At 45.5% G+C, this 22,076-nt stretch overlaps 1 pseudogene; it reads right to left on the bottom strand.

Moving 5' to 3' along the window:
• The window catches only part of LOC127303135 (disease resistance protein RGA5-like), a 106,962-nt pseudogene that overhangs the window by 5,266 nt on the left and 79,620 nt on the right, over positions 1-22,076 (bottom strand).

Raw genomic sequence — 22,076 nt, 5'->3', positions numbered from 1 at the left:
AAGCTGGCTTGGTAGCTGTTGTTATACGAGAATTCTGTGTAAGGTAGGCAGTCTTCCCATTTGGATCCATATTCCAGTACACAGGCTCTTAGCATGTCCTCGAGTATCTGGTTGACTCTCTCGGTCTGTCCTTCAGTCTGCGGGTGATAAGCGGTGCTGAAATTCAGACGGGTTCCTAGTCCTTGATTCACCTTTTGCCAGAATCTTGAGGTGAACTGTGATCCTCTATCTGACACTATTGACTTTGGGGTTCCGTGCAGGGCGACTATTCTGGAGATGTATAACTCTGCTAGCTTTGGGCCTTGGTAGGTGGTCTTGACAGGGATGAAATGTGCAACCTTGGTTAACCTATCGATGACTACCCAAATGGAGTCATTTCCTCTGCTAGATTTGGGCAATCCTGTGATAAAGTCCATACCGACAGAATCCCATTTCCACTCAGGAATCTGTAAGGGTTGCAACAGTCCTGCAGGTCGTTGATGTTCTGTCTTGACTCGTTGACAGATATCACACTTGGTGATGTAGCTTCCTATCTCTCGCTTCATTCCATGCCACCAGAATTGTTCCTTCAGGTCTTGGTACATCTTGGTTCCTCCGGGGTGAATGGAATACAGGGTGTCGTGAGCTTCCTTCAGTATGACTTGCTTCAATTCTGAATCTGACGGTACACACAGGCGACCATTGTACCAAAGTACTCCTTCTTCATCTACGGTGAACCCTGGTGCCTTTCCTGCAGCTATCTGACTCTTGATTCCGTCAATGCTGGCATTTCCCTTTTGGGCTGCTTTGATCTGACTAATCAAAGTAGGCTGCAGCTCTATGCTGGCTAGGTATCCCTCACTAACTAGCTCCAGTCTAAACTGTTCAAACTCTTGGTATAGGCTAGGCTGTTCTTCTGCTATCATGGAGTTTAACTGACACGGCAGTCTACTCAGGGCATCCGCTACCACATTGGCCTTGCCGGGGTGATAGTGGATTTCCATATCATAATCCTTGATTAACTCTAACCATCTTCTCTGCCTCATATTCAGCTCCTTCTGTGTGAAGATATACTTCAGGCTCTTGTGATCAGAATAGATCTCGCATCGATTACCCATGAGGTAATGACGCCAAACCTTCAGGGCTAACACCACGGCTGCAAGCTCGAGGTCATGGGTTGGATAGTTCTGCTCATGCTACTTCAGTTGCCGGGACAGATATGATATCACCTTGCCTTCTTGCATCAACACACATCCAAGACCAATCTTGGATGCATCACAATAGACGTCAAATGGCTTGGTGATGTCCGGCATGATCAATATTGGGGCTGTGGTCAATCTGCTCTTGAGTTTTTGGAAACTTTCTTCACATTTATCAGTCCATTCAAACTTCTTATCCTTCTTCAACAGTTGAGTCATGGGTTGGGCTATGCTGGAAAATCCTTCAACGAATCGGCGGTAATATCCCGCTAATCCAAGAAATGCGCGGACCTCGGTCTGAGTGGTTGGGGCTTTCCATTCTGTAACGGTCTTGATCTTGGCGGGATCCACGGCAATACCTCCTGCAGACAAGATATGTCCCAGGAATCCTACTTCCTTCAACCAAAACTCGCACTTGCTGAACTTGGCATACAACTTGTGTTGCCTAAGGGTTTCTAGGATAACTTCCAGGTGTTGCTCATGTTCTTCTTCGGTTTTGGAGTAGATAAGGATGTCGTCGATGAAGACAACGACAAATTTATCCAAAAAGTTCATGAAGATCTTATTCATGAGGTTCATGAAATAAGCGGGGGCATTGGTTAATCCAAATGACATGACATTATACTCATACAGTCCATATCTGGTGGTGAAGGCAGTTTTGGGGATATCCGTTGCACGAATCTTCAGTTGATGGTAACCAGTCCTAAGGTCAATCTTGGAGAATACTGTGGCACCGGCCAGCTGGTCAAACAGATCTTCTATCTTTGGCAAGGGGTATTTGTTTTTGACGGTGACATCATTAAGTTTACGATAATCTGTACATAACCGATTGGCACCATCCTTCTTATCCACAAATAAAACTGGTGATCTCCAAGGCGACGCACTTGGTCGAATCAGACCTTTGTGTAACATATCATCCAGTTGCTTCTTCAGCTCCACTAATTCTGCCGGGTTCATGCTATAGGCTCTCTGGGCTATGGGTCCTGTTCCATGAATTAACTCGATGATAAACTCGATATCCCGATCTGGGGGCATACCGGGTAGATCATCTGGAAACACATCAGGGTATCGACAGACGACCCTGATTTGATCCAGAGTTGGTTTAGCTACACTTTGGTTGCAGGTGAAATTTCTGGGCAGTTTCTCAGACACATGTTCTATTTTTATTCCGGTGCTACTAGTCATGGTGATGGCCTTCTTGGCGCAGTCTATCAATCCATGATGTTTTGCCATCCAATCCATACCCAGTACTACTTCCAATCCTTTTGTTCCCAGAACAATCAAGTTTGCATAAAAATCTATTTCATGAATTCTGATGGGTACATCTTTGCAAAATTTTCTAGCTTTAGTTGTTGATCCAGGTATTTGAACCATCATGACATGTTTCAAGCTGATTGGTTGAATCTTACTAGTGCACACAAAATCTTCTGTAACAAATGAATGCGATGCTCCTGAATCAAACAACACTCTTGCTGGTATTGAGTTAACAGAGAACATACCCAGCACCACATCTGGTGCTTCCTGGGCTTCCTCGGTGTTCATGTGGTAGAGGTGACCTCCACGGTTGTTCGGGTTGTTGGGGGCGAACTTCTTGCCGGTAGAGACACGGCGTTGCTGCTGAGCAGGTGCCGCGGTGTTGCCGGCGAGCTTGGCCAGCCTTTTGGGGCACTCATTGGAGTAGTGTCCCACAACTCCACATTCATAGCAGGTGATGGTGGCCTTGTCCTTGGTTGCAACGGGGATGGCGTTGCTTCCTGTCCTTGGTGCCGTGCTGGTGTTGTTGTTGTTGTTGGGGGCTCTCGGCGGAGCGCGGTTGAAGTTGTTGTTGTGGTGCACATAGGAGTTACTGTTGTTGTGGTGGGGGCCTCCTGGCCTTGGGTTTCCTCCACTCCGGTTCTGAAAACCGGGGCGCGACATCTGGTTCTGGGGCTTGTTGTTTCTGGGGGCAAAACCACAGCTTGAGCTAGGGCGATACCGTGGGGTATTGCTGGGCCCGCTTTGATGCATCATGCGGCGCTTTCGGTTCTCATTTGCTTGGTGCAGTTTGCCTTCCATCTGGATGGCAGAATCCACTAGGGCTTCGAGGTCGGCAAAGGGGATGTTGACTAGTACTGTCTGCATCTCGTCGTGCAGACCATTCAGGAATCTCTCCTTCCTTTTCTCAGTAGTGTCGGTTTCATCGGGGGCGTACCTTGACAGGGTGAGAAACCTGTCGCGGTATTCTACCACCGACATCCGTCCTTGCTTCAGTTCACGGAATTCATCCCTCATCTTCTTGATCAAACCTGGTGGTACATGATACTTGCTGAACTTGAGCTTGAAGTCAGCCCAAGTCATCATCTGTCATGCGTTCATGGCACGGGTGCTGGTCCACCAAGCTCTTGCTGGTCCTGCGAGGTAGTGCGTAGCAAACAGCACCTTCTCATTCTCATCAACTCCAGCTACTTCCAAGTTGTTTTCCATTGTTTGCAGCCAATCATCTGCATCTAAAGGCTCTTCAGTCTTGCTGAAGACAGGTGGGTTGGTGTTTTGGAAATTTTTGAGTTTGGACCCTGGGTGATCATGGTTTCCATGGCCATGCTGGTTGTTGGCTAATTGTTGCAGTGCTGCTATGCTGGCTTGACGTTCAGCTCTGTCAGTCTCCCTGTCTGCCATCAGGGTCTGCAGCAGTTGCATCATAGCATCCGGGTTCGCGTTGCGATGCGGACGAGCCATCTGAACATGTAGATAGATCATGAGACGAGAGGGAATTTTCTATGGCTTGTTTTGGGTATGTTTTAAAACTGAAAACTTGAAGTCTTTTGATGAGGCACATAACACACAAACATTCATTCATAGCAAACCAAACACATTACAAGCGAACACACTAAGGGTTTTAAGAACCCTTCTTCTCCAAGCTACGATACATGGGGCGGGATACAACTCACACCTACATAAGTGAAGCTAGTGCAACTACTCCTCAACATCGACGTCCACATCGATGGGGATGATCCCATCCTCTGCGGCCTCCAGGAACTCGTAGTCCACCTCCTCGGGATCCTCGTCCTCCTCAAAGTCGTCGTCGTCACTCAGGAAGGCTTCTCCTCCCTGAAGGTCGATGCCTCCATCGTCCTCCTCAATCTCTCTCAGCTGGTCCTCCTGGGCCTTGACTGTGATCTCCAAGGCTGCTATCTTGGCGCGAAGGCGCACTATGGTAGCATCCTACTTGGCACGCTGCAAGCGGAGTGACTTGCGGTCCTTGTTGAGCATCCTGATGGCCTCACCATGCTGAGTCAGTGCAAAGTGAGTCTGGTTCGCGTAACCACGGGAGTTATCCAGCTCCTTCTGGGTCTGGTACAGCATGTAGTCTAGATGGTCCACATGGTGCCTCAGCTGGGGGTGCATCGGTACCTGCATGGGTACTCCAAAGGCATCACGCCTTGCATGGTGAGCAAAGCGAGATGCGAGCACGGCTACCACGTTCTGTCCGCACAGACGCGCAAGTGCCTCCTGAAGAGCACGTGCGAGTCCGTCCAGCCAGCTGCTTTCCCTGAAGGAAAAGAGGATCCTCTCAGAAGTAGGAGGCTCCACCTTGCCCCTCAAGTCAGCGGTGATAACCCACTGAAGCTCCCCTCCATGCTGGTCGTTGACCTCGACTCCGTGAAACTCGGGGTGGGGGCGCCCAAGGTGCTCCGACAGACCGTCGAGATTCCTCTCGAAGATCAAGTCCCCACCGTTCCCGAGCTGGTAAAACTTCACGTTGGTCGGCTCCATCTGAAAGTGAATTGGATGAGTAAGTTAGAGAGTGAACAAGTGTGTGAAAATTTTAAGTACTTTTATGAGGAAGAGCATGGCATATCATTTTTGAAAGATCTCAAGGAAAGGAGGGGTATAAATTTTTGCAAATATTCATTTTCTTTGTTTTTGTGAAACTAACTTTGTTAGAACGTCCATTCTAAACTAGGGTCTCCTAAGGTCAAACAATGGCTCTGATACCAACTTGTCAACACCCGGATTTTTAAGTCCGAATGCCTATTATGTCATACATCGCAATCCCAGGAATATTGTTGTTGCGAGGCATAATAGTTAAGTATCACAGTCATCATTCATTACAACCCATAATGTCTTACAATTTGGAATCACATGATCCATATTACACAAATAGTTGAACTATTGATCAAAGAACAAACACAAGTTCATAGAGGAAGCGTAAAGATAAATGGACTCTATAGTCCACAGGCCAACGCTTGACGTTAGCAGACTCCTAGTTGTGGTAGACGTCCTGCTGACCGTCCTCCTCGTACTGCTGCTCCTCTTCATAGTCTGGCCATTTGAATAGCCAAGGACATAGCCGTGAGTACTTTAAGTACTCGCAAACTTAATACTAGTGTAAGTGCTAGCAATTCTAGTAAGGGGGTGCTAAGCTCTAGTTTCTTTGCATAAAGCCAGTTTTAGTTCACAATTATTTGCTAAAGATTTATTCAATTGCTAACTAACTCAGGTGGGAACATTAGTGTCATTCCCACAACTTGGTTGTGATTCAAAAACAAGTCACCATTCATTTCATCAATATTTTCAAGATCTAACACTGGAAACTGTATGGCCTTTCCAACCGTCCGTAACCGTGGACACGGCTATTCGAATAGGTTTACACTCTGCAGAGGTTGCACACTTGTGCCACAACATTTGATTTCATCCGTCTGGATAACCCCGAATCATCGTAACACAATACGCGGATTATCAACCATAACCTTTCATTTACTAACCCTAGTATGAGCACCTCTCCCCATGAGCTTGGCCTCCCAGTGAAGACCAACTGTCAACCTGGGAACTGCACAGGGCTTGGCCGTACAATTCACTTCAATTCACATCATTTCTCAACAACGGAGGCAGCCTCGGCATAACCCCTATGATGTGCATTCAGAGGGAACCCATACTAAGATACATAAACTTCTAGTTAAGCCCTTACCCATAATCAGGTATTGTGGGGGTACTCAAGAATTGGAAAGGTATCGCATCCAAACCAATATTAGTTTTTAATCAAAAATCACTACCTTCTCTTGGTCATATTCACCTTCAAAACTCATTTCATAGTTTTCACCATTATCATTTCACCACACATGTTCCCATCTAGAGTAGTCATTTTTAATTTAGCACTAGCATCTAGGTATGAGGGGTGCTAATTACTTTGCTTTGCTTCTAGGCTAACTTTGATACTCTTGTACAAATCCAATATTAACCAAGTGAATCATGAATCAAAAAGTACTTTGATAAAACAAAGGTAAATAAAGCTTGGAAATAAAACTGGGAAGTAGGCTCATGAACATAAAGTAAATGGGTAATGCCTTGCTCATGGTGAGCTTTGCACTTTGCAAGAGTATTATCTTGCCTTGGTTGGGTAATTGGTCAAAGTGGTCTTCTTCTCCTTGGAAGTAGACCTCCTCCTCCTCTTGATACTCCTCGGTACTAGCGTCTAAAATACGAATACGGGGTACACAATCATCATACCAAACTTATTTACTAAACTAAGCACACACATGATTTACACAACTTAAACTAGCATCACACATTACTATTAAGTTGGTGGATGTGTTTTTCTTATTTAAGAAAAATAATTTCCTCTCATACTAACTTGGGTGTTATTTTTATTTATTTAGAGAAATAATTTTCTCTCATTATCTTATTAAGATTTAATTTTTCTCATGAATAATATATGACCTAGGTTGACCAAAGTCAACCTCTTCTTACTTATCATTTAAGAAAATGATTTAAATGAGGTGTAGCACCTCATACAATTTAATCCTAGCATGGTAAAGATTTAATATCATCAACAATTCATAGGAGGCCTATATGACCAGAGTCTCTACACCCAATTTGAATTGTTGGTGACAAGATTGAAATGAGAGAAAAACTCCCATATGATTTATTAATAGTTTTGGACAATATCTTTGACTAGAAATAGCCATATAGCCCTTTAATTAAACTAGGCCATGATCATTCAAAGTAAGCATGGCAAAGTTTTGCAAAAACAATTAGTACAAGTGTAATGTGATTTGTAGGAGTTGGAATTAACTTAAAAGCATTTGTGGTTGATTTTTAATAATTTTTCTAAGGCAGAAAAGTCCCTGCCTTGTCTATTTCCCTACTTTAATTCTATAATAGATCTAGTGTTCAATCCAGTGGCATTGTGTAGATAAAATCCTAAGCTTTCCAAATATATAAAATTTGTAAAATTTGGTTTGGTGGATTTTATCTTGTTTAATTTTGAAAACAGCATCAGAGAGGAATTAACTTAATTCGAAAATTCATTTTTGAATTTGTGGGCTTAGGCGGGAAGAGCGATTGGGCTGCACAGGGGAAAAGAAGTGGGCCGGCCCAGTACTGCGTCTAGCACAGCGGGCCGCCTGACGTGCGGGGGCCACGCGTCAGTGGGAGTTGGCCAGCGAAACGGTACGAGAAAAGAGGGCCGTGCGATTAGGCGACGGATCGACGGCCCAGAGGAGTCGTCGTCTCTGGCAAGATGTGCACTTACGGGCGGCGGCAGTAGGGGGTCGGAGCGGCCGTCGGAGCTCCGGCGAGCGTCGGAGTGGTGTGCCGCGACGTTGTCGAAGACGAGGAACCCCCTGGTAGCAGCGGCGTTTCCTGGGGCGGCCTCCATCTCCGGCGAGCTCCATGTACTGGCGGCAGCGATGATCTTGCAATTGGGGCAGGGGTGTGGCTAATCGAGTAAATTGAGAGGTCAAGGAGGGGCTGGGTGAGGAGAGGAAGTGATCGGTGTGCTCAATTCGAGTGGAGGAGTCCTCCTTTTATAGCAGAGGGAGGTGGCCGTGGAGCTCAAATGAGGTCAGCCATGGCGTCGGCGGTAGGGGGTTGCAGGGGCACTGGCGATGACGCTCGCTTGCAGGCGACGTCCTTGCGGTGCTGTAGCGCGTGATTGTGGGGAAAACGAGGCACGGACGCGACGGTGAGCTTGACAGGAGCGCGCAGGCCATGGCAGACGGTCGTGGACGCGATCGTAATCTGCGGCGTTCCCGCGGGCCAGGGGCCATGTCTAGGCGCTTCAGGGTGGCGTCGTGCGTCGACTGGCGCTGAGAGAGAGGGCTGAGGTGATGCGAGTGAGCGAGGGTCGTCATGCTCTGGCGCGTCCAGGGCGCTCGTCGTGCGCACACTGGCACGTGCGTGTGCACGCCTGGGCGCGTCTGGCCACGTCGATGCTGGCGTGTGCAGGCGTCGTGGTGACCAAGGGGAGGCACGGGCTGGCTCAGGAGAGTACAGGGAGCGTCCAAGACATCACGATGCAGAGCTGAGGCGAGAGGGGAGAGAGATGGCAAGTGGTGGCCATGCCATGCCACGGCATGGTCATGCCATTGTCATTGTGAGCAAGCAGGGATGGTGGCAAGTGGTGGCACTGGTGCTGGGAGGTGAGTGGAGGTTCCAGTGCTGCAGAGGAGAGCCAGGGTTGGACCAAGTCTTCTCCATTTTCCAGCATGGGCACAATTCTCCACCCTGCCTGCAAGGTGTTTGGTTTAATGCCCGCAAGAAAAATAATTTGGAATTTTGAAAAGATTTTTGGTGGAGTGTCATCATATATTAAATGGAGTATATTGGTGGTGGTGGGGATCAAAATGGAATTGAAATGCAAAAACCCATTTTGCATATGATCTTAAATCTGATTCAAAGTCTCCACTTGGCTTGCTTCTAATTTGAAATTGAGACCAAGTTTGGGAGTGTGGTTTTGAGCAAAGTTGTTCTCCTTGATGTTGTCTTGGATGAGGTGCAAAGAGTTGGTCAAGTGTAGAGGTGAAATCTCAAAAACCAGGGGCTCAAAGTGGGTATCATGCTGAAATTGTCACATATGACCATAATCACATGTGAGCTCAAATTTGATTCAAATTTGATTTGAATTGAGTTTGATTGTTTCCAAAAGTGTTAAAAAGTGTTTAGTATCCATTTACACCCAATGGTGCAAACCAAAATGTTCTAGATTAAGGATTTGTGAAAATGGCCTAAGCCATATGTGTGTGTTGAAATGGATTTTTATATTTTCTTTTCTCTTTTCTTTTTCTTTGTATTTGGATGATCAAGAGATCATGGTGAGTGTTTTTAGAGCAAAGGTAAACACATAAGCAAGTATCATGGCAATTGCACACTCACATAATTAATAAGGTGATCTACATGCATAGTCCTATATGATGAGAAAAAGTTTTTGTTGACTCTCATTTTTGGATTCTTGGAATCTCTCTCTTGTTTCTTTTATTGAAAACTTGGGATGTTACATCCCTGTCGCCAGATGCAACAGCTCTCAACCCTGCAAGATATTCGCAACTCCACACACTTGCGCACGTAGCCACCGACCACGAAGCGGTAAGTTGCAACCGTCTAATTCCCAATGGAACAGCAGATCACACAAGACTTTCAGGGATTCAACACCAAATCAAAGCAATAAGGTGTAGAGATTCAATAGAGTTGCAAGGCAAACAACCATGAACTAAGGTTTTTCTTAAACGTGGTCTCAAGCTACTTTGGGGGCGTCCTGGGGACTTATATAGGCGTTCAGGACGACCTCAGGTCGAAAAGATACAAGAATAACCGATCCAGAATAGATCTGGTCGAGACAGACTCGGACACGTCCGGTCTGGAATCCGGTTGACCGGGCCTGGGACCGGGTGGTCCGGTTTGGACCGGGCCTGGGACCGGGTGGAAACCGGCTAAGCGTCCAGAGCCCCTGGATACTCGCCCAGTTGGCACAAATGCAGGGCCCAGTTTTGACTGGGCCGATCCGGCGTGGGAGCCGGTCGACCGGGGCTGGGACCGGGTGGCCCGGTGCCATGACCGGTCCGACCGGCCCTGGCGCCGGCCTGAAGACGTCCAGCTGCTCCTCTCCTCCTCATGCGATGCTTGGTTCCTCCTCATACCTGATCATACATAAGTAATACGACTTAGGCAGTATAATGCTCTCATCGATCAAAGTATCGTTTAGGAACAAGTTCACCTCTTGTTTAAGTAGCTTCGCACGAGCTGGTGTCATTGGTCCAATCCTAACTTCATTGGACTTGAGCTTCACAGCAGGATCATCTTCAACTGACAATGACGGAGGTAGTAGTGAGGTAGGGATGTCCTCATCATCTCCCCCTCCCTTCAAAAGGCGTCGACCTCGACGCTCCAAGGTATTCTCCGTCAGATGGTGTCAAATCAGCAACATTGAAAGAATTACTGACACCAAACTCATCTTCTGGAAGATCTATTGAGTATGCATTATCATTGATCTTGGCAAGCACCTTGTAAGGACCAGCACCACGACGAAGCAACTTGGACTTCCACAGCTCCGGGAACCTATCCTTGCGAAAATGTACCCAGACCATATCACCAGGCTTGAACAACATCTCCTTGCGCTTCTTATTCATCCTTGCAGCATTGCTCTTGCCTTTCTTTTCTATCAACTCTTTAGTCTTCAAATGTATTTTTCTCACAAAATCTGCCCTCTTGGATGCCTCCATATTGACTCTCTCATGTATGGGTAGAGGCAACAAATCAAGCGGAGTAATGGGTTTGAAACCATAAACCACCTCAAAAGGACACAGCTCTGTGGTAGAATGTACCGCCCTGTTGTAAGCAAACTCCACATGCGGCAAACACTCTTCCCACTCCTTCAGGTTCTTCTTGATCATGGATCTCAACAGTTGTGACAATGTTCTATTCACCACTTCAGTTTTACCATCAGTTTGGTGATGACAAGTAGTGCTGAAAAGCAGCTTCGTCCCCAGCTTTTTCCAAAGCGTCTTCCAGAAGTAGCTCATAAACTTCCCGTCACGATCAGAAACAATAGTCTTCAGGACTCCATGTAGACGTACAATCTCCCTGAAAAACAGTTCAGCAATATGTGACGCATCGTCGCTCTTGTGGCAGGCAATAAAGTGTGACATCTTAGAGAATCTATCCACTACCACAAATATAGAATCATGGCCTCTCTTAGTACGCGGCAAACCCAACACAAAATCCATAATTATATCTTCCCATGGTGTAGTAGGTGCCGGTAAAGGAGTATACAAACCGTGAGGCTTCAGCTTGGACTTGGACTTGTTATAATGCATCTCTTCACATATCTATCCACGTCCCGCCTCATCTTTGGCCAATAAAAGTGGTCAGCTAGCATGAGTAGCGTCTTCTCACGCCCAAAGTGACCCATCAAACCTCCAACATGTGATTCCTGCAATAAGAGCAAACGCACAGACGATTCTGGAACACATAGTTTGTTAGCCCTAAATAAGAACTCATCATGTATGTGATATTTTTCCCATGCTTTACCAATAGCTCACAAGCGATATGGTTCAGCAAAATCATGATCAGTAGCATACTAATCACATAATATCTCTAATCCAGGAATTTTAACATCAAGTTGAGTTAATAGCATATTCTTCCTAGATAAAGCATCAGCAACAATATTATCTTTTCCCTTCTTATGCTTAATAATGTATGGAAAAGACTCAATGAACTCAACCCACTTAGCAAGACGCTTATGCAAAGTAGATTGGGCTTTCAGATATTTCAAAGCTTCATGATCAGAATGTATGATAAATTCTTTTGGCCACAAGTAATGTTGCCAAACCTCAAGAACTCTAATTAAAGCATACAATTATTTATCATATATTGGATAGTTCAACTTAGCACCAGAAAGTTTCTCAGAAAAATATGCAATTGGGCGACCCTCTTGCATCAACACACCACCAATTGCAATACCACTAGCATCACATTCAATCTCAAATTTCTTATTGAAATCAGGAAGTGCAAGCAACGATGTAGAAGTTAACAATCTCTTAAGTTCATCAAAAGCATGATCTTGGGTTACGCCCCACTCAAAAACAACACCCTTTTTAGTCAAATCATTCAAAGGTGCAGCAATAGTACTAAAGTTGGGCACAAATCTTCTATAAAACCCAGCTAGACCATGAAAGCTTCTTACTTGACTCACATTCATGGGAGTAGGCCAATTTTGAATAGCTTCAATTTTAGACACATCTACTTCTACTCCATGCTTAGAGACAACATAACCCAGAAATATGACCTTATCTTTGCAAAATGTGCACTTCTCAAGATTACCATAGAGTTGATTATCACGCAACACTTACAAAACATGTCTAATATGTATAGTATGATCAGATTCATTGCGGCTGTAGATTAATATGTCATCAAAGTGCACAACCACAAACTTGCCAATAAAATCACGCAAAACATGGTTCATCAGTCTCATGAAGGTGCTAGGTGCATTAGTTAAACCAAAAGGCATTACTAACCACTCATATAAACCAAATTTTGTTTTAAAGGCTGTTTTCCACTCATCCCCTTCTTTCATCCTAATTTGATGATAACCACTACGCAAATCAATTTTAGAGAAAACAGCAACACCACTCTATTCATCTAGCATATCCTCTAAACGGGGAATAGGATGACGATAACGAATAGTAATGTTGTTTATCGCTCTACAATCTACGCACATACGCCATGTACCATCTTTCTTAGGAACTAGAATAACAGGAACATCACAAGGACTAAGGCTTATGCGGATATAACCTTTGTCGAGTAGCGCTTGTACTTGCTTCTTTATCTCCTTTGTCTCTTCGGGATTTGTTATATATGGTGCCCTATTGGGCAGCGATGCTCCGGGGATCAAGTCAATTTGATGCTCAATACCACGCAATGGTGGTAGTCCTGCGGGCACCTCCTCCAGAAACACGTCACCGAATTCCTGCAAAACATTAGAAACACCAAGAGGAAGAGGGGTCATGTCGTTAGAAACCAAAACCGTACCCCTGTACATAAGCACAATAGGCATGGCTGTAGGATCCTCACTAAATTATCTCATGTATTCTTTGGTGGCTAAAATCACTAAGGAATTCACTCTCTCACTTTTCGTTATATCACTCACGACATTACAATTCTCTCGCCTATCTAGAGGTGCATCCTCCAAGTTTACTTCAATCTTCTGACGAGACTCATTGACAATTTGTTGTGGTGACATAGGCTGTAAGTTAATTTTCTTGCCCTTGTACTCCAAGTGATATGTATTGGCACGGCCATTGTGTTGCACAGAATGTTCTTAGAGCCAAGGCCGACCCAATAGTAGGTGACACACCGTCATAGGAACCACATCAAAATCAATGCAATCCTTATACGGTCCAATCTCAAACTCAACACGCACCATGTGGTTTACCTTCATCTCACCATTGTTGCTCAACCACTGAATATAGTATGGATGCGGGTGCGGTAGATACTTCAACTTCAGCTTGGTACACAACTCCTTGCTTGCTAAATTGCGGCAACTCCCGCCATCAATAATGACCTTGCAAGCCTTGTCAGGACCAACTAAAGCCTTGGTTTGAAACAAATTGCAGCGCTTAGTAGATGCACTAGGCAACACATTAAGAGCACGCTGCGACACAACGATAGTGCGAGCATCAGAAGGATATGCATCTTCACCATCAGTGTCATAGTCATCATCGTCTGGAGCATTTGGATCAACATCATCTCCAGTCTCATACTCATTGTCCTCATTGATAATCATGACTTTGCGGTTAGGACAATCTCTCTTGAAGTGACCCTTGCCACCACATGTATGACAAACCATATCACGGTTGCGCGCAGTAGACATGCTAGAACCACTCGTACTTGCAGTAGATTCGGACTTCTTTGTGTTAGACACATTGGAGCCCGGCTTGCTAGGCGGAGTAGAGTAAGGTGCAGAGCGCGTCGATGGCGCCGGCGCCGCAGGTGGGGGCGCGCGAGGCGTGAAGCACCCAGCTCCCGTAGCACGTCCCTTAACCTTTGCTTGGTCAGCCAATTGTGATTCAGCTTCTCTTGCATGATGTAACAATTGATTCATATTGGTGTAGTTGTAATGACGAACAATGCCTTTGACATCATACTTCAATCCATTGAGAAAACGCTGCATTGTCATCTCTAGAGACTCACGGACATGGCCACGCTGCATAAGCATCTCCATCTCCATGTAGTATTCATCCACAGTCTTCACACCTTGCCTCAACAGGGTCAACTTATCAAATATTGTACGCAAATAAGTAGTGGGCACAAACCGAGAATTCATCGCCTCCTTCATAGCACGCCACGTGATAATAGGATGCACACCATCCGCTTGGCGATTACGAACAAGTGTATCCCACCAACGCAATGCATAACCATCAAATTCGGAAGAAGCAAGCTTGATCTTCCTATCTTTAGTGTAATTCGGATGTAAGCTCCATAACTTCTCAATCTTGAGCTCCCAAGTAAGGTATTCTTCAACGTCAGCTCCTCCTTCAAACTTGGGTATGGTGAACTTGGGCTTACCCAATCCATCTTCCTCATCTTGTCCACAACCATGGCGGCCAAGTGGAGCCCAACCACGGGGACGATTACCACGACCAGGTACTTCATCAGGGTCTTCATCTTGTTGTTGCTGTTGGTTTGTGAGATTTTCAACAGCCAATTGCAAAGTTTGAAGAGTGCGCTGAATATCTATCATTTGATCAGCCATTGCAGTAACGGTCTCATTAGTAGGATCCAGCTTTTGGTTGATCTCTTGGACCTCTCCCCTAAGCCCATCATCCTCAATGCGGAATTCACGCCGCATCTCATTACGAAGAGCCTCAAAATCCCTCCATGTTATCAGATCTGCAGCATCCTTGTCTTTCTGGTTAACAAGTTTAGCATTACTAGAAGACATGGTTAGTAGGTTAGTGCACTAAATCAAAAATATATGTGGTGGTACTCTCACAACTCACTCAAAACTGATAAGAAAAGGAAATCTTACCGTTCCAAAGTAAATTAGTGTTGCGTACCACTTGTAGTAACAACTAGTGCACGGATGTAGCGAAGCGAATATCAAGGGTATAAGAACAATCACACGACAAAGCAGGATATATGTGGGGCTATAGGTAGGCTACCTATTTGCACCAATAACAAGCTCTAGCGCTGACCGTAGACAACCAAAGATACTCACACAAGGTGATAAATGTGGCAATGCAACTATATGGTTGAAAGGTTGCAATGCACTCGAGAGACGCTAGCAAAGCTCAACGAAACAGGCACAAGATTGCTCAACTACAAGTGCAGTTAAAGAAAACTTAGGCCTTCACTTGATTCTACTAGCACTTCACTTTTCTTTTTTGTATTTTTCTTTTTGTACGCAGCTATGTAGCTCTTTTTGCTTCTTTTCGATTTTGCTTTTTTTTTTGATTTTATGACTCAACTCCTTGATAACACGGCCAACAAGATATGCAAAGCACCAAAACCCTAATGAGCAGCCTGTCGAGCTGTAAAACTAGTCTCTTCTGGGGAAGTTCCTAGTTACTTATATCGAAAGGCTGTGGCTATGGTTTGGACAAACACACTGTATGCTATGTGGACTCGGAGTAAACAAAAATTGACTCTAGATGATTAACTAGATGAAAAAGAAAACACAAACCCTAACAATTCTACTAGAAGAAAGATAAAGGTACGCAAAAACAACTACGATAAGCAACTAAAAATCGAAATTAGTGCAAGCTACGGCTATGGCAAACCCTAACCCTAATATTTTTGGCTTTTTCTGGATAGGAAAACACTCACAACTCAACTATGGGGTGGATTGTGGATGGCTTACCGAGGAAACCCGAGAATCTGATACCAAGATGATAAGGGGTGGCCCGATCTTCTCAGTAAGAGAAGGTGGATGTGATGAACACGCGGTGAACACAGCGGAGATAACTTGATGATAACTTGTATGACGCAACGAGATCTCTCGATTGGTCGCTGTCGCCAAATGCAACAGCTCTCAACCCTGCAAGATATTCGCAACTCCACACACTTGCGCACGTAGCCGCCGACCACGAAGCGGTAAGTTGCAACCATCTAATTCCCAATGGAACAGCAGATCACACAATACTTTCAAGGATTCAACACCAAATCAAAGCAATAAGGTGTAGAGATTCAATAGAGTTGCAAGGCAAACAACTATGAACTAGGGTTTTTCTTAAACGTGGTCTCAAGCTACTTTGGGGGCGTCCTGGGGACTTATATAGGCATTCAGGACGACATCAGGTCGAAAAGATACAAGAATAACCGACCCAGAATAGATCTGGTCGAGACAGACTCGGACACGTCCGGTCTGGAATCCGGTTGACCGGGCCTGGGACCGGGTGGTCCGGTTTGGACCTGGCCTGGGACCGGGTGGAAACCGGCTAAGCGTCCAGAGCCCCTGGATACCCTCCCGGTTGGCACAAATGCAGGGCCCGGTTTTGACCGGGCCGATCCGGCGTGGGAGCCGGTCGACCGGGGCTGGGACCGGGTGGCCCGGTGCCACGGCCGGTCCGACCGGCCCTGGCGCTGGCCTGAAGGCGTCCTCCTCTCGCGCATGCCTCCTGCTCCTCCCTCGCGCGTCCATGGGATGTCTTCACGTCCAGCTCCATGTCCAGCTTCACGTCCAGCTGCTCCTCTCCTCCTCGTGCGATGCTTGGTTCCTCCTCATACCTGATCATACATAAGTAATACGACTTAGGCAGTATAAAGCTCTCATCGATCAAAGTATCGTTTAGGAACAAGTTCACCTGTTGTTTAAGTAGCTTCGCACGAGCTCGTGTCATTGGTCCAACACTAACTTCATTGGACTTGAGCTTCACAACAGGATCATCTTCAACTGGCAAGGACGGAGGTAGTAGTGAGGTAGGGATGTCCTCATCACTTAGGTTCACAAATTCCAACAAGCTTAGAGGCATTCTCAAAGATAGCAAGAGCTCCAGGGTCAACACTTCCATTTCTTGTGTTGGAGAAGGCTTGAGGAGTCTCACTACAAGAAAAGTTCTGATAGACAACGTCTCAAAATCGTCCGCTAAGGGGTATTTTTCGTCGCCTATGGGCCTAACCCGACGATATGGGTTCTGTTGTGGAAACTGCGTCAGGCAAAGTCCTACGACGATTTTTTCGGTCCGTCGCGCTTGGGCGCCCTTCCGCCACGGAAAATCGGACCGTTGCCCAAGTGTTTCCGGGAGCCCGTTGACTGCTAACGTCATGCAAACTGACACGTGGCAGACGCCGTTAACTGGCAGTTAACGGCGTTAACCGGATGAAACCCCGTGGTAGATGGTAGGCCCACACGAGGCCTGCCACGTCTTAAGCGGGCCGGCCCATTAAGTTTGCGGGCCGGGCCAGCTGACTTAGTTTGACCGGTCAACTATATAGCTGGGCTGGTCCATTAGTTACGTGGGCCGGGCCTAACCTCTAAGGTTGACTGGTCAAAACTTTAATGGGCCGGCCCACTAAGCATGTGGGCCGGACCGAATGCACTCGTCTGACCGGTCAACAGGCAAAAGGGCCGGCCCACAAGACATGTGGGACCCACTTTCCTGTTATCGAGCCGGCCAATTTAACTAGTGGGGTCCACCTTAAAACAACTGGGCCGGTCCAAGAAGTTATTGGGCCGGCCCAATTAACATGTGGGTCCCACTTTCCTGCTATCGGGCCGGCCCATTTAGTACGTGGGGTCCACAATAGATCAAACAGGCTGGCCCAACAAGAAAGTGGGCCGGGCCAAAACCACAGGCGGGTCCCACTTTCCTGTTAAAAGGCCGGCCCATTTCGTACGTGGGGTCCATAATAGATCAAACGGGCTGGCCCAACAAGATAGTGGGCCGGGCCAAAAACACAGGTGGGTCCCACTTTCCTGTTAAAGGGCCGGCCCATTTAGTACGTGGGGTCCACCATCTAGCAAGTGGGCCGGCCCAACAAGATAGTGGGCCGGGCCAAAACACAGGTGGGTCCCACTTTCCTGTTAAAGGGCCGGCCCAATTAGTATGTGGGGTCCACCATCTAGCAAGTGGGCTGGCCCAACAAGATAGTGGGCCGGGCCAAAAGCACAGGTGGGTCCCACTTTCCTCTTAAAGGGCCGGCCCATTTAGTACGTGGGGTCCACCACTAAAGCAATTGGGCTGGCCCAACTAATTAGTGGGCCGGCCCAGTAGTGGGTGGGGTCCACCTTAAATCAAGTGGGCCAGCCCAATTAGAGTGTGGGGTCCACCGTAAATCAAATGGGCTGGCCCAATAAGTAAGTGGGCCAGACCGTTTAGTTGCTGTTTATATGCCGGCATAATAGGCGCTTTAGGATTTTGCGGGTAGGCACATATGTGATTTCGCTTAATTGGGCCGTTTAAGGGATGGGAATTCGTGATTTAGATACTGAGAATATTTAGGCAGCATTGATTTCTGTCGGATAGCCTCACTTACCACAAGCAGCAAAGAAAAAATGCGCGAAAGAACTATAAAAACTAACTAAATATTACATCAGCTGCAAGGCATTGAAAAAATATTACAGAACCCAGAGAAATTGAATGGTAATTAAACCTAGCAATACAATGAAGCGATCCGGCAATCTTTTAAGTTGTCCATGCAGCACCTATATCTGAAACAAAGACATTACAAGTTAAGACAGCAACAATGGAAAGGCAAAGACACTACAATATTGTTTGCCAAAGAATTTGGAACTCATCATTTCGTCGTTATAACAAGATCATTGTAATGCGCACAATAAGCAAACAAAGAGTGCATGCCGCATACCAACAGCCAATATAACAGAGCATGTTAGAATGAAACAGCATACTTACTACTGTCGAGTCCCATGCAAACCAACATGTTCAAGGAGTGCAAAATTGGCATGAACAACATAGTAGCAGGCTATAAATTTTGTAACAACGACTGAGCAAGATGAAGTTATGATGGCTACATCTACAGAGCAGGGAATGTAAACCAAAAATAGAAGTTACGATGTCAAAAGCTAAAGAGGAGGGAATGTGAACCAACATGTGCCAAGTGCAATTACTTCATTTTGGCCGTGAACTAAATAATACTCCTGAACTTATAGTGAAGGGGATGCAAATCAAGATGTTTCGGGATATAAACTTGTAATGAGCAACACATAGAGGATAGTTAATGCTGGAGCTTAGGATGGACCAGATACAGAATATAGTGGGATCACCTGTGAACTTGTATAAGAGGAAATGCAAACCAATATGTTCAGCTTTCCATATATGAGCGTCATGCCAAGTCAGAGAAACAAGTCAATAATGCAGCTTTTGAAGAACAAGATGGCACGCAAAATTATTATCTAGTAGTATGACAAGTTTATTTGTACTACAGGCTAGATAGCAGAGTGATAGCATGCCAAACTAAGTCCTTACTTTGTTAGCTTACAATGAACTAGATACAAAACAATGGCATCACCTTTAGTACAGGGAATGCAAGCCAACATGTTCATGGAGTAAAAAATTGGCACAAACAACATAGTAGCAGGCCATAATTTTTGTAACAACGACTGAGCAAGATAAAGTTATGATGGCTAGATCTACAGAGCAGGGAATGTAAACCAAATATAGAAGTTACGATGCCACAAGCTATAGAGCAGGGAATGCGAACCAACATGTGCAATTACTTAAAATTGGCCATGAACTAAATAATAGCAGGATGTTACTATAATACCTATAATTTTTGTAACAACGACTGAGCAAGATAGAAGTTATGATGGCTACATCTACAGAGCAGGGAATGCAAACCAAAATGTTCAATCGCTTAAAGTTAGCAATGAACTAGAAAATAGCAAGGTGTTACGGTCATAGCTAGGAATGAACTAAAAGAGCTTCAGACAAACAAGCATCTGAACCCAGAACATGGCGCTAAAACAAGGGACTTACATTAGGAGAAGCACTCTGTGGGAGTCACAGTAGATCTTCCTGGGGTTGATAGATCCGGTGATGAAGTACGCTACATGTGCTCCTTGGGGTTGGAGAGACGGCCATTAAACTTCATGGTTACTCATCTCATCTGCAAAGACGTAACGGCGCGTCGTTAGCACAAACAGGTTCCCCCAAGATTAAACAAGAACTTGCAGGCAAGCAATAGAAAAGCGACAGTAGAAGAGTTTAGATCATGCACGGCGCCGGTGAAGCAGATTCGGTTCATGCACATCGGTGTCGGTGAGCAAGATCCGATGCGGTGGACGATACCGCAACTGAAGCGACTGCGGTAGACTGCTGGATGAGCATATGGTTTCGAGGTTCGGCGGGGATGATCCGGTCCGGTTGATGACGGCGTCGATGAAGCGGCTCCGGCAGGCAGCCGGATGACGAGGATCGCGAGGCCTCGGGTAGGCCAGGGAAGTGCGGCGGGGATGTTCCGGTGCGGTGGTCGTGGAGGTGGTAGAGAGAGGGACTTGAGAAGTTCCAGTGGGTGGTCTCAGAGGAGAGACTGAGGGAAATGAATTTTTTTGGGAGGGTTTCCGGGGCTAGGGAGGTGGTGATCCAAAAAATGACGGGCAGACCCCCCCACCAACCGACTTTGCTGTCATCTCCACAGGGGTAGAATGGGAATTTGAAAGCGTGTGATTTTTTTGTATTTTGTAGGCGGGAAGTTTTGCCGCTATGAGATTTTGAATTTGGCTAAGGTCCAAGTATAATGATAAAAAATTGTGAGACCGTACTAGTACCTCTGTTCAAGGCCGAGTGCAAAATCAAATCATCATCACCTTGAATATCGGTCACTACCATGATCATGATCTATCTCTGCAATTAGCGTATCCGCTAGATCTTGCAAAGTATAATGATAAAAAAATTGTGAGACCGTACTAGTACTTCTCTTCTAGGCGGAGTGTAACATCAAATCATCATCACGTTCAAAATTTGTTACCATGATCATGATCTATCTCTGAAATTGGCGCATCCGCTATATCTTTCAAAGTATAATGATAATAAAAATTGTGAGACCATACTAGTACTTCTGTTCAAGTTCGAGTGCAACATCAAATCATCATCATGTTGAAAATTTGTTACCATGATCCTCTGAAAATGGGCTCATCCGCTAAAACTTGCAAAGTATAATGATACAAAATTGTGAGACCGTACTAGTACTTTATGTTCAAGGTCTAGTGCAACATCAAATCATCATTACATTGAAAATTGTGTTACCATGATCATGATCTATCTCTGAAATTGGCGCATCCGCTAAATCTCGCAAAGTATAATGATAAAAAAATTGTGAGACTGTACTAGTACTTCTGTTCAAGTTCGAGTGCAACATCAAATCATCATCACGTTGAAAATTTGTTACCATGATCATGATCTATCTCTGAATTTGGCGCATCTGCTAAATCTTGCAAAGTATAATGATAAAGAAATTGTAAGACAGTAGTAGTACTTCTGTTCAAGGTCGAGTGCAACATCAAATCATCATCACGTTGAAAATTTGTTACCATGATCCTCTGAAAATGGGCTCATCCGCTAAAACTTGCAAAGTATAATGATACAAAATTGTGAGACCGTACTAGTACTTATGTTCAAGGTCTAGTGCAACATCAAATCATCATTACATTGAAAATTGTGTTACCATGATCATGATCTATCTCTGAATTTGGCGCATCCGCTAAATCTCGCAAAGTATAATGATAAAAAAATTGTGAGACTGTACTAGTACTTATGTTCAAGGCCGAGTGCAGGAACAAATCATCATCATGTTGAAATTTGTTACAACGATCATGACATATCTCTAAAATTGGCGCATCCGCTAAATCTTGCACGTGGCGCATCTCGGTGCGGAGCAACAAGCCGGTGCTATCAAGGTTGAGGCGTCGGTAGCGTCATCGGGCTCTCCTCTTTTGATAGATCTTCTACATGGCGTGGCGCACCGCCCACCGAGAAGCAGTCACATGTGAGATCGAGGTGGAGACGTCGCCGGCATCCTCGAGGCGCGACCGCCCTTCTACGAGCCAGAGTCGACTCAAGGTATGAATCCATGCGTTGTCGCGTCCCTTCTGCATATGAAGTGGGATGCCTTAGATTTATTGTTCTTCTCTTACGATTATTTCTAGCCGGACATGTGTGCTCTTTCTCTGAATATATTGCTTGAAAA

This window comes from Lolium perenne, chromosome 5, assembly GCF_019359855.2.
Source record: "Lolium perenne isolate Kyuss_39 chromosome 5, Kyuss_2.0, whole genome shotgun sequence".
Classification (NCBI taxonomy): domain Eukaryota; kingdom Viridiplantae; phylum Streptophyta; class Magnoliopsida; order Poales; family Poaceae; genus Lolium; species Lolium perenne.
Note: the sequence above shows the minus strand (reverse complement) of the source record. Positions and strands in the feature narration are given on the sequence as shown.